Source organism: Arvicanthis niloticus, chromosome 9 (assembly GCF_011762505.2).
Source record: "Arvicanthis niloticus isolate mArvNil1 chromosome 9, mArvNil1.pat.X, whole genome shotgun sequence".
NCBI lineage: Eukaryota > Metazoa > Chordata > Mammalia > Rodentia > Muridae > Arvicanthis > Arvicanthis niloticus.
In genome coordinates this window covers 84125900-84131899 of record NC_047666.1, presented here as the reverse complement: position 1 = coordinate 84131899, position 6000 = coordinate 84125900, and positions in this window count along the sequence as shown.

The window sequence follows — 6000 nt, the reverse complement described above, 5'->3', positions numbered from 1 at the left end:
AGCTGCACTGGAAACTTCTAGAAAACATTCATCTCAAATAGACCAAGCTACAAACACAGGGAACAACTCCCTGCTTCCAATGTCTCCCAGCCCCCTCCCCACCCCACACCCTGCGCTTCTCTGCTTCTATGAATCTGGGTGTCATGAATGCCTTGTTCAAGTCAATCAGGCAGCATTTGACTTCCTGGATCTGGCTCATTTCGATTGACAAAATATCCTGCTGCCAAATACAACACCGTTCTTTCTTTAGGAAAAGGCTCAAAAATATTCTAGTTTAAAGTTCATGCCACGTTTTTAATTTTTTTTATTCTCTCTCTCTCTTTTTTTACAGTCCAGCCGTTATCCCCCTCCTGGTCTACCTTCCAGCAGTTCCTCATCCCATTCCTCCTCCCACATCTCCAAGAGAATGTTCCCATCCCACCCCAACCCCACCAGACCTCCCCACTCCCTGGGGCCTCTTCTCTCACTGGGGCCAGACCAGGCAGTCCTCTGCTGTATATGTGTCAGTGGCCTCAGACCAGCTGGTGTATGCTACCTGGTTGGTGGCTCAGATCTAGGGGGTCCAGATCAGTTGAGACTGCTGGTCCTCCTACAGGGTCACCCTCCTCCTCAGCTTCTTCCAGTCTTGCCCTAATTCAACCACAGGGGTCCCTGCCATGCCACATTTTAAAAAATCTGACCTTCAACAGTGAGCCTCCGTTTGGCTTCCATCCGTGGCTGTCAGAAATAAAGCTGCACGTGGGTGCTGGTGCCTCCTGGAGATTCTGATATTGAGTCTTTCTGATATACAGACCTGAGGCAGGATGGCTAGATCTAGATCAAAAGGCTGTGTTTATATTTTTTGGTGAAATCTGCACACTCATACTATTTTTTTCTTAGTGCCTGAAACTTTCCATTTTACATCCCAACCTCTCAAAAATTTCACCAACATTTGTTACCTTTTGCTCTTTGTGACAGTCACGGGTATGAAGAAACAGCTCACTGTGGCTTTAATTTGCATTTTGCCAATATTTAGTAAAACTGCACATCTTGACAAAAATGCTGGTTATGTATTTGTTTTCTTTGGGGAAGTTTCTGTTCAGGTCCTTTGACTGCTTCTAAAACTGTGTTTGCTTTGATGTAATTGAGTTGAAAGAGTTTTAAGACAGTCTGGAAAGCAACCTCTTTGTGTCCGGCAAATGTTGTCTGCCTCTCTCTGAGTTGCTTTTCTTATGCACCGAGGGTTTTCACGTGACACTGCCCCATCTCTGTTTTTGGTTTTGTTGTTTGTGCTTTCTAGCTGACAGCCAAGAAAACATTGCCAAGCAGTGTCACAACATTTTCTTATTCTGCCCCAGGTTTGCCACTTAAACCTTTAATCCTCTCTACCTTAGGTTGGTATGTATGATTGTGGGCCAATTATTTCAGGCTTCCTGATACCATCTGTTAAAGATGTTATCTTTCCCCCATTGTGTATGATTAGCACCTTGTTCAAGGCCAGATGACTAAATGCATCGATTTGTTTCTGGGTTCCATTCTGTTCTGCTGATCTGAGAGTCCACTCAGTCTCAGTGGTATGCATTTTTGTTTACCACAGCTTTGTTATATATTCTGGCATACAGTTTTGATTATCATAGCTTCGTCATATATTCTGGCACTGGGAAGTGTGATGGCTCCAGCATTGATTCTCTTAAAACCATGATGGTTGTTCTGAATCATTTGTGGTCCCATATAAATTTAGGGTCCATTTTTCTGTTTCTATAAACAGGAATACCTTTGGGATCATCACAGAGACTACTGTATCTGTAGTTTGCATCTGGGGTAATTTATTTATTTTAATAATCTTCTGTCTTCCAGTCCATGAACATCGAGGATCTTTCCACTTACCTTTCTTCACTAATGTTTTAAAGTTTCAGTCTTTAACCTCCTCAGTTTAGGTATTTCTGAGCATTTTAACTTTTTGATGTTAATACAGATTTTATTTTCATAGTTTATTTTTGGGTAGTAGTATTAGTGTGTGTTCACGTTGCTAATTCAGTAAGTTAGTTTCATGCACTACAACTTTGCTGAACCATGTCAGCTTTACCAAGGATGGGGAGGGTGACCGGAAGAGTTTGCTACATGTAGGAGAAGATCTGTCTCTCTCCTCACACAGAGCCTGTCTATTCCTGTCCAGCTGTTCCAAGTGAAGCTGATTTGAGTGGTGAGCATGGGCAGCTTGGCCTTGTCCCTGATTCCGTGAAAAAGCTTTCAGGTTTTCTGTGTTTACTACTACATTAGACATAGTGTTTTCTTCAAAAGCCTTTGTCATACTGAGATAAACTCCTTCCATACTTTGCTGAGTGTTTTTATTTCCAAAAAGGTGTTGAGTTCAGCAGTTCCCTCCTCAGTTTGCAGTTGATGAAGGTGAGAGTCAAAAGGCCTTTAAGTATGGCATGGCTGCCTGGTCCAAAGACTAGAGAGAGATTTTTCTTAGGGTGATTTTTCTGCAGAAGGGGCCTTGCTGGGATACCGATCTACTAAGAACAGTGTCTACACTCTCTAATCCACATGTCCTTATGTAGGGCTTAACCTCAAGAGCTGTAGCAGCTGTGTAACTCACAAAGGCCCACTGACTCTGAACACATCAAAATAAAACCAAATGTCCATTGGCTCCTTTCAGTGTCCCATGCTTTGGGTTGGGTTCTCAAGCACTTGTTTGAGTGTCAAAAGAGAAGGATGGGGCAGGATATAATAAGGATACTTCCTACCAAGCCCAACAAGCTGAACTCATGAGCCACAACACAATGGAAGCTGAGAACTCTGGCCTCCACTGTGTGGATGTGTGCGCCTCACATAAACCAAATAAATGAATATAGCCACTTCTAAAGGAGATGAAAAACATTAGCTACTTGCCCTGCTGTTGTAATGAAATACCTAGCAATTTCGTCTTAAGGAATGGAGGGTTTATTTGGGCTCACAGCTCGAGGGTAGAGTCTGTCACAGTGGGAAAGTCAGGACAGCAGAATCTAGAGATCTACAATCAGATTACAACAATCACAACACATCTACACAACATCCATCTACACAACATCAATCACAACAGATCTACAGTCAGGACACAGGGAGGTAGATGATGACTTCCAGTGCTAAAGTCTGCTGTCATATTATTCAGTTTAAGACGAAGCTCACAGATTGGTTCTAACCACAGTTAAGATGGATCTTCCTAGATCAGATAACCTAATCTAGATACTCTCTTAGAAGGCATGCCCTGGAGACTTGTCTCCTAGGAGATTCTAGATTTTGCCATGTTGACAATATTAACCACCACAGAAAGATGGTGAAAACCAGCCATCTAGAACCCCAGAGAACTGCACATAAGCAAGATGAATACAAGGTAAATAGTAGTTCATAGTACAGACTGTGCAGTTGGAAAATTATAGAGAACAAGGTACAGAGCCCCGAGCCACAGCGTCTAGTCAATCACTCTATCCTCTTAGAAACTCCAGTTTGAAAGAAAATCAATGAGATTGAGCTCTTCCGGGGTTAGGTCTACTCCTAACTGAAGTCCATTCCCATCAGAGGGGAGCTTCACTCCATTTTTATTGCATGAAAGCATTATGGTTTGAGGGCCAAAAGGGAAAAAGTAGACAAGGTTGTCATGGCGACATTCATGTGATTATTAAAAACTGGCAAGTGCTAGCATGCTTTCCAGCCTTCCTTCTAACTCCCAAACCTTCAATTCTCTCAGAGGATGGAAGAGGGGAGGTGGAGAGGGCCTAAAGGACAGAGCCTAAACCTGCATCAAATCAGACAACTGACTTAAGAGATGATGCAGAAAGGTGTTCATCCACAGTTTCCCAAGCTCTGAGGCAACTAATGGAGTATGTGGTCCTGAGTTTGGGTGCCCAGAACTCACATAAAACTGGATATGGTAGGGCACATTTATATCCTAGTATTTCTACAGTTGGGTAGGAAGTCAGGGCAGCAACTCAAGGGAGAAACCTGAGGGCAGGATCTGAAGAACAGGTCATGGAAGGACATTTCTTACTGGCTGACTCTGCATGGATTGCTTCTTTATACCCCCATGTCCCTCTACCCAGGAGTGGCACAGTCCACATGGGGCAGGGCTCTCCCATATTAATCGCTAATCAAGAAAATGCTCAACAAACATGCCCACAGTCCAATCCAATAGAGACAACTTCCTAATTGTGGTTTCCTCATCCTGGGTGACTCTAGTTTGTGTCAAGTTGACAGTGAAACAGCCAAAGACGTTTATTATTTCAAAACAAAAAACTCAGGATTAGGCACTCTCTGTGTGTCTGATAACTGACCTTGACTCTGCTTCCAAACGATATTCTTAGATCTTTCTTCCTTGGTCATGCTCAGCTGAAAGACGGCCACCAGTGAATCTGCCATGTGTGACACAGCAGCGTCTATAGCAGGAAGGGAAGACCAGAGAATCTTCCAGAACCTCCCAGCAGTAGTGCCTCATCACTCAAGACTATTTGTAGAATCAGACGATATGCCTATGCTGAAGCAATCACTGACACAAGGATCCAAAGGGTATGGTTGGTTTAAACTGCCATAGAGGCTGAAGTCAGGGGTGGAGCCTGCTCCCCCTGAAAAGTGCTATCTCTTACTTGGGTGAATATCTCTTAACAGAGCACAGTCTTATTAAGGAGGAGGAAGAGTGTGTGAGAAAAGACATTAGACGACCTTCTACGGAACCTCCCTAAAATGCCAGCTTTTCTTCGTGAATGGATGTTCTAACCACCACTGATTGAAAAGCAGAGATTTCTTCTTCAAGAATCTGCTTTGGTGCTGTCTTCTGTCCCTGGGAGATCTGGAGCCAATACAAGTAGCAAAAAGCTTTTCCAAGTGCTTTTTAACTGGAGATAAACAGCAACCCAAGATTCAATTCCTCTCCACTGACATTTAATTTTACTCAAGGAAGGAATCAAAGTGGGAAGTTTGATTATTTTATATAAGCTTAATGACTCTCAAACACGAAAACCTGTGAACTCTCCCTCCCTCTAACGGAAGAGAAAAAAAAATGCCCTTTTCATGTTTATGTGTCCTGTGCAGCTCAGTGCTATAATTAGATGATGGGTTGGGTTACGAACCTCATTAATTTCTTCCAGGCCTGATATAAACTTTTATGGTGGCAAGAATTGAGGCTCCAAGCTAGAAGTGGACCGTGTCCTGGCAGCATTCATTGGCAAAGGTTTTTCTTCAAAGTTATTGGCCTTTAGGATGTCATCTTCATCTGCAGAGGCCCATGGCTCTGGATGCCTTCTATAGTCAAAGTCAGAATATCAGTGGCATCTGATACCCAGTATCAGCAACACTATGACTGTGATTCTGATATGCTTTAATGTCATGGGAGGGGCAAAAGTGAGAGAAAAACACAGACCCAAGTCAGACAAGAATAATCTAGAGAAAGTCTAGTCTTAACAAGATCGTCTCTGCTCCTAGCTTCTCCCATTTAGATGGAGGGACACGCCTAAGCATCTACAGACCTAAAGACCCCAGAGTATCAAGAATCAAGAATTTGGTCATGTTCAGAAGTCAAGCGCACAAAGTTCACACAAGATTTGGGGAGTGGATTTGATAAGCTCCTTGTTCTCTCCTTTAATCTCCCCTGTAAAAGTCTTTTAAGTGTTTTCCCTTCTCCTATGTTAAAGTATATTTACGGAATGTTTTAATTAGTTCCCTGTTTCATCTCCCTTCAGGGCCTTTCCTCATCTCTGCACTCTGACTCCAGCTTCAGAGTCAGTTGTTGTGCCTGAAAAGTCCTTAGTTACCATGGTTACTCAGAGGGTCAAACTGACCCTCCCCAAAACTGAATATTGCTGACGATTGGATACCACAGGAATTGTAATAGCTACAGCTGCACTAGCTGTCCAAACAAAGATGTTTAGAAACTAGCAGTCATTGTGAAAGATAACACCCTGTTACAAATCAATTTGCTATCCCTCGTTGAATGCTATTCAGCCTGATGTTCACACTGGCTATCAGGTAGCTTGGTATTTCCTGACC